Genomic DNA, 7,459 nt, shown 5'->3' with positions numbered 1-7,459 from the left:
TAGGGTAGGGTAGGGTATAGGGTAGGGGATTGTAGGGTAGGGTAGGGTAGGGTAGGGGATTGTAGGGTAGGGTAGGGTAGGGTAGAGTAGGGTAGGGTAGGGTAGGGTAGTGTAGGGGTAGGGTAGGGTAGGGTAGGGTAGTGTAAGGTTAGGGTAGGGTAGGTTAGGATAGGGTAGGGTAGGGTAGGGTGAAGTAGGGGATTGTAGGGTAGGATAGGGTAGGGTAGGGGATTGTAGGGTAGCGTAGGGTAGGGTAGAGTAGGGTAGGGTAGGGTAGGGTAGTGTAGGGTAGGGTAGGGTAGGTTAGGGTAGGGTAGGGTAGGGTAGTGTAGGGGTAGGGGTAGGTTAGGGTAGTGTAGGGTAGGTTAGGGTAGGGTAGGGTAGGATAGGGTAGGGTAGTGTAGGGGTAGGGTAGGGTAGGGTAGGGGTAGGGTTAAGTTAAAAAAGGGCCTAACATACAAAACACTTGAACACCCCGCACCTATCACCAACCCTTACAGTTTAATTAAAAACAGCTTCCCAAATCTATCCAAATAATACATCTAAAAATACAAGTCAATCACCCAAACTAATGCACCCGTAACTTAACATAAATCAAAACATACAGTTATCGCGTAAACCTGTACCTCTAGTTTTCATTAAAATCTGAGAGATGAGGGTGACGGGCCTGGTACGATCTATCGTTTAATGCCCCTGCTTCCACATTATGAAACATGATGATTGTGGGAGTTACTATACCCTTAACCGTTTAATGTGTAACTTCATCATTCATTCACCTGTTAAGCGCTCCAGCTACTATTGTCATGTCTTGTACCCTTTGGATAAGGCAAATGTAGCACATCAAGGTTTAAATCATTGCATGCAGATTTGTATTGATTGTTTTTACATACACCTTTTGAATCATATCCACATACAATAATGTAACAATTAATTTATGTTTTCAAAGTGATGTTTATTTACCAATCTCATAACACTAATAAATTCAGTCAGTTTTGGTGCGTGTAGTAATCACACAAACGGTAATTAGCATGTTACTTACTACACCATAATTGTTTCACAGTTGTCCGACCATGGAAGGCCCGATACGAGAGGCATGGCTAAACTTCAGTCAGATCACTCCACTGGAGGCGAAGGGTCGCCGTCTCCTCTTTTGCTGTGCCCATTTCCTCAAGAGTGACTACATAGAATTGGTGATCGACCCTGGCGGGGCCTAAAGCCATCAGCAGTGCCTTCACAGGTTAGTGCTGTAACGAACGAAACACATGGTATGTTTTGGTTGAATGCTGAACGTCCTTGCTTTCAACCCAATTAGAAGCCATTCGTCCTTGCCATTCGTCATATATTACATATCGTAATTGTCTTCATGTCATTTTCATATCAGTATTACATGTGATAAATTCGAATAAAAAGACAAACATGTAACTTTGCTAATGTGAAGGAAAACTTGTTTCCCAGAACGCTCCTCGGGGACAGCTGCTGACAGAACCAGGACCATCTATGGCACAGCAGGTATGAAACACTCAGGCCCAATCTCACCAAGTGCGGTAAACTCAATTTGGGGTAAAATACCAAACTACCCCACTCCGTAACTACAAAAATACTGTCCCAAAATTAAGTTTACATAACTTGGTGAGATTGGGCCAAGTGCCCAACCTCACCAAGCTAGTTTAACTAATTTCGGGGTAGTATTTTTGTAGTTATGGAGTGGGGTAGTTTGGTATTTTACCCCAAATTGAGTTTATCGCACTTGGTGAGATTGGGCCAATCCATCTAGTTTTAACCCGCGCCCTGCTGGGGGGGGGGGGTGTTTGAACACCCCCTTCGTGGTTTTTCGCGAATATCTCAAAAACGGCGGCGCGGAGCGCCGCCGTTTTTGGTACACCTTATCATACATCAATTCTACACATGTTGTGAAAATTTCAGACCAAGGTCATTCAAGGTCAGGTCACCAGGTCACTTGAAGTGACCTCACCTCATAAAAAGTTTCAATGTCTGTCATAGCTACACCGAGTGACCGATCGCTTTGAAACTTTCAGCGATCGCTAAGAGCAATAGCATGTACAAAATGTATATCTCAGAATTTTGATATCGATGACCTAAGGTCAGGTCAATTTTGCGACCTCCCCATTATAAGTCAATGGGAGAAAATTGAAATGCGCCTCTTTTGGACGAAAGACATTATAAACACTCCCAAACACCGAATTACAAGTGGTTTAGACACACTGAACATGAAAATGGTGTCCGTGACCCTTGTTTATGCCCTGAGGTCATCTTAGGTCACGAATGGTATCTATCAGTTTTTCGCAAATAACTTTTGATAGAGGCATGCTAGAGCGATGAAAACGCCTTAGATGTGTTCAGCTCGACGATACGGTTCGACTGATATGCAACATGACCCTTTCCGGTCAGGTCATGACCTTGACCTGAGGTCAAATTTTCAAGTTGACCTTTCAAGGTCAAGTTATAGTTCATTCGATGCGTCTTGACGAGAGGAACACGATGCCGGTAAAAATAAGCTCGTACAGGGCTTGGGTCAAAAGTTATTGCAGAAAAACTGTTTCCGAAAAAATCGGCTATTTTTGCAGTTTTTGCCCCCTGCAGGCAAAACCGTTGACGTTAGGTCAAATCTGAGAGAATACTCAGAAAGGGCGTTAACAGGGCTATCGAATGCGCTTTTCCGCGGCGCTGTAGCTCTATTGGTTCCCGAGTTATGCGTTGGCTTCTTGGAACTTTTTGACATTCGACCTGGAAATCGGCGAAATTTTGCCTTCAATGACCTCTGGTGACCTGACCTTTGACCTGACCAAAAAATTGACTGAAGTGATTTCGTCAGAGGTCAAAAAAACTTCCTACTCGCTTACATTGTAGGCGACAGAAGCTGACAGGCACCAGAGACATTTGGTGACAAAGTCACGAAAATGGTGAACACACTGCATCGCATTTGTTGACGGCGTTTTCGCACACTGCTAGCGAACAGACTAACCAGCCAATCCGCGGCGAGAATAACCCTGAGCGAACCAATCGGATGCTGGTGACACGAGGGGACAACGCTGAGCTGACGCCCCAGCCGCCGGGAGCCTTCACTGTGGATTTTGTAGGCCCCAGGAGCCAACTCATCAAAGATTTTGAGCGGGCCTTTTCGGCGCACGTCTATGAGAGGTATGCTGTGATCATGAACACGTAGCAAAACAGGAGTGGACTCTCGCGAGTAGCGCGTGCTTCTCCAATTTTCAAACAAGTTTGAATGCTTTCAAGAAAGGGACTGGCGCCGTGATGAAAGCTGAGTTGTTGTATTGTGGTTATGAAAGGCAGGAAATAACACTGGAGGTGGAGGTAAGGAATCTTGGGGTGTCTAATTTTGCTGGTTTAGGTACTTGTAAGTTGGATCAACAACGCTAGCCCGGTGGGGATCAAAAGCAAGGCTGAGGCTGTGTGGATTTGTTGCCTGATTTTGAAACACTTGCCAAAGTTGTCAATGAATAGATGTTTTTACTGTTAATGTTGATACAAATTTCATTTTGATTTTAATCTTTTCAGCCCTAGAAGAGCAGGAATTTCAATTTTCATTAGCTGGTAAAAGTAGGTATACCAGTCCAAGGACTCCGAAAAAATGTTGTAGGTTGGTATGTAGGTTGTAAGCTGCGAGGTTGTAGGCTGGTAGGTTTTCTGTTTTGTGTTGGTATGTTGTAGGTAGGTTGTAGGTTAGTAGTTATGTAAGTTTGGTTCAGGCTTAATTGTTTTGCCTTCATTCCGACTTCTACTCTTTTACTCTTGCATAAAGTGTTTAAGAACTCTGAATGAAAGAAAAACATTATCATTACCTAACCTAATCTTACTTTCTACCCTACCACCATACCACCCATTACCAACCAGCCTACAGCCTATCTACCTTCTACCTACCTGTACCTACAAGCTACAACTTCCCTACCTTAAACCTGCCAACCGACAAGCTCCGAAGCATACAACCCACCTACCTAGCACCTACACCTATTTTATTTTGACTTATTGTATACTATTAACAAAAATCTAATGATTAGAATTTGGGTTCAACAATATTAGTGGCCTTGATGTGGAAAAGGAACGTTTTGCAACATGTTCCATAGGTAGGTATATTGTATTATACATAGGCACCTATTATTTGTTATGTCATAACAGGTGTGAAATCTCACCATATAGAACACAAACCTAAATGTATTATGGAAAAATGTAAAATAGAATGTAAGCAATTCTTAAATGCATCTGCACAAGATTAGTTACACATGTATTCAGTGTCCCAAAGTTGAGTTTTGGCTGGGGTGTCAGAGGGGCATATTATCCACCAAAAAGGGGTAGAAGGTGGAAACTGCTGGTTAGAATAGATACAAAAAGAGTGAGAAAAGATCAATAGCCTTTATTTTTATCCATGAGTATCTATTATGATCATAAACCAACTCCAAGTATCCACACAACTCAGTCCACCACACCTGTCCACCTGTTTAAGTCCACCACACCTGAACTGCCTTTTGAGGTAACAAGGTGTTCTTGGCTGAGAGTGGTTAATTGCTCTTAGAAATTGGTGGTGAGAGTGGCAAATGAATCTCAGTATTTCCCACCCAAATCAACAAATTTTGGGACACTGTAATAATACATTATCCAGGTTTAGGGCCACACTAACATTGGCGACACTAACATTAACACTGGCCTGATGAAGCCTAGATTTTTTCCCAATTTTATCACCCTAGCCCGCGCCCTGGTGTGGGTCTGAGCCACCTTCGCCCTGGTGGGGGGGGGGCCAAAATGACCCCCCCCGTCTAACTCGAAAACGAAGAGGGCTAGGAAGACGCGGAAAAAAGCAAACGAAAGCCCATAACAAGTACGTTCGAAAGTATTTCGGTCATTTTTTCGCTAAGGTCAATATTGAGGTCGCTAGAGGTCATCATAGGTCAAATTTCAGTGTTTTCGGTGTTGCCGGACATATTCCGCTGTAGCTCGGAAACTAGAAGAGCTAGAGAGCCGCGGAAAAAAGCAATCGATAGCTCTTTTCAAGCTCTTTCGCCAAGGTTCGTCAGATTTGACCTCAGCTCAACGGTTTGGCCTACAGAGGTCATGCAAGGTCAACTTGGCAAATTTCTTTGAAAATGTTTTTAACTATAGCATGCATTCACGAGAAAATAGAGAAACGATTCATGCACCATCGTGCTTGGCTCGTCGAGACGCGTCGAATGATATATAGTTTGACCTCGAAAGGTCATTTTGAAAATTTGACCTCAGGTCAAGGTCATGACCTTACCGAAATAGGTCATGCTGCATATCATTCGATCCGCATTGACGAGACAAACACGATAAACGTCGAACGGAGTCTTTATCTCTATTCAATAACAAGTAAGTGCAGAAAAACCGCTGGTGACCTCTGGTGACCAGGGAGATGACCTAGCGTGACCTCAGCGAGGTCACAAGCAAATGGTTTCACATGGGCTGTGATTTGCTGACCCAAGACACTTCAATAACGAAATATAGGAACAATCACGCCCGATTTAGCTGAAAAACAACTACTTTTCGATTCTCCCATTGACTTATAATGGGGAGCAGCGATGACCTGACCTGACCTTAGGTCACATTTATAAAAAATCCGAGATAGCCATTTTGTAGAGCTGGGTGACATCTTCAAGTACTGTAAATTTTACATCGATCGGATAAAAGCTGTGCCTTTGAGAGAGCTTTGAACTTTTTTAGAGGTGGTGTCAGTTTTGGTGACCTTGTGACCTGACCTGACCTGACCCGAACCCCCCAAAAAAGGACATGATGTAAAAATGTTGAATAAACAGCTATACAAAGTTTCAGGGCGCTAACTCAAGTGGTTTCTGAGTTATCGCTGAAAAACCACAGGGGGGGGGCCAAAATGGCCCCCCCCACCAGGGCGAAGGCTAGTGCAACACTTATCCGGCCTCTGGGGGCAGGGGACACAAAGGGGGTTGAAAAATTTTGTAGGTGACACAAAATAAGTTTTTTTGACCTCTGGATTTCGTCATTATTTTTGACGCTCTTTCGAACGCCGCCTTCCGCGTGTCGCTACGTGGCCCAGGAGCCGAGTTACAAGGGGGGGTGTTCAAACACCCCCCCCCAGCAGGGCGTGGAAATCCAGGACCCCCAGCCGGGCGCGGGTTAAACTGTTAAATATAGTTAAATCATTTAATATTAATGCACCGACAAATTGGGAATGGGAGAAGTCTACTGAGAACTCGCTCTTATCACGCATTCATCACACAGTGACAAAGTTTTCCCCTACTTGAGAAGATGCACGAAGTACGCGAAATTACACTCGTGACAAATAAGGTTCTGTATTCGGTAGGACGTTCCGGTACATTCGTCTTCGTCAACCGATACGCTGCGGCAGCCGTCGCCGTCGACGGGGCCCCAAACCACAGAACCCATGGAACTTCAACCTACGGATTCAGCTTCAACTGCAGGAGCAGATTCCCCTGCTGAGATTTCCATCGAACAAGAGGTCACACGTACAAGACCACTCCCTCCAACGGAACGGCGCTCGTAAGTTAAAGGGACCCTCCCACCTTCAAAAAAGTTTATGAATTGGCATGAAAGTGATGTCGCTCGGTTCAGAAAGAGCGAAAACGAATATCTACCAAATTTCAGCGAAAAATATTTACCGATTTTCAAGATATTATACTTTTACTTTTGTTTACTTTTTTTGGGATCTCCGCTGTTTCTAGCGACTTTATTTTAGAAGTGCGGCGTTTGCGGCAGATGTTGCGCGCAAATAGCATATACCACCGCGTGCTACAAAACGTTTTAGTCAAACATTTAAAAATCGTTAGATATCTGCGCTGACGTCACACATTCAGAGGGGTATTCCTAAGCATTAGCCCCTCTGAATCAAATTGCTGCAATTTTGAAATTCAATATTTCCGATTTAAGGCATTTCTCGATGTTGTGAGTGTTCTGTCGTGATTCTGTCCTCGCCTCGCGTCGACCAGAGAGCGGTACGGAATGGCACACTTCTGTATTAGTCCGACACACCCGGCACGGGACTCCCCCGTGCCGGCTCCCCGTCCAGACACATGCCCACGCGGCCAGGGCTCAGCGGCGATGCGATGCGATGCGATGCGATGGTTTTCGGAGGTTTAGCCTTTGTATCGGCACCTCCTTGATTTCTTAATCTTTAACTTTTACTTTGATCGATGGGTTGCATTGTTATGGTTGGTTTGTGTGGCTAGGATTCTCACTAGGGGACAGGATTGGGTGTTGGGAGGATGAAGGTCAACTAGGATGGAGAACTTTGTTTTATTTCCAGCAGTCTTCTTTTCTTCCACAGCTTAAGCAATACTTCTTTCTTTTCTTCGATATCTTCCTCCTCAAACAGAAATATCCCTAAAATATCCTTTGCATAGGGTTTCTGAAGATGCATTGATTCTTTTCTTTCTTCTTCGTAGGCTGGGCAATTCAATATAAAGTGGGCGAGGTC

General features: G+C 44.3%; 1 long non-coding RNA gene across 1 annotated transcript; it reads left to right on the top strand.

Annotated features, from left to right (window-relative positions):
• Positions 1 to 1,066: 1,066 nt before the first annotated feature.
• On the top strand, positions 1,067 to 6,519 carry LOC122376071. The gene is made up of 3 exons (XR_006255513.1): positions 1,067 to 1,237; positions 1,456 to 1,509; positions 6,329 to 6,519. It is a non-coding gene; the product is annotated as an uncharacterized LOC122376071 (long non-coding RNA).
• The last annotated feature ends 940 nt before the right edge of the window (positions 6,520 to 7,459 follow it).

The sequence above is a fragment of the Amphibalanus amphitrite genome, unplaced genomic scaffold, assembly GCF_019059575.1.
Source record: "Amphibalanus amphitrite isolate SeventyFive unplaced genomic scaffold, NRLGWU_Aamphi_draft 002006F_arrow, whole genome shotgun sequence".
Taxonomy (NCBI): Eukaryota; Metazoa; Arthropoda; class Thecostraca; order Balanomorpha; family Balanidae; genus Amphibalanus; species Amphibalanus amphitrite.
The sequence above is the reverse complement of the archived record's forward strand: the minus strand, read 5'-3'. Positions and strand labels throughout refer to the sequence as shown.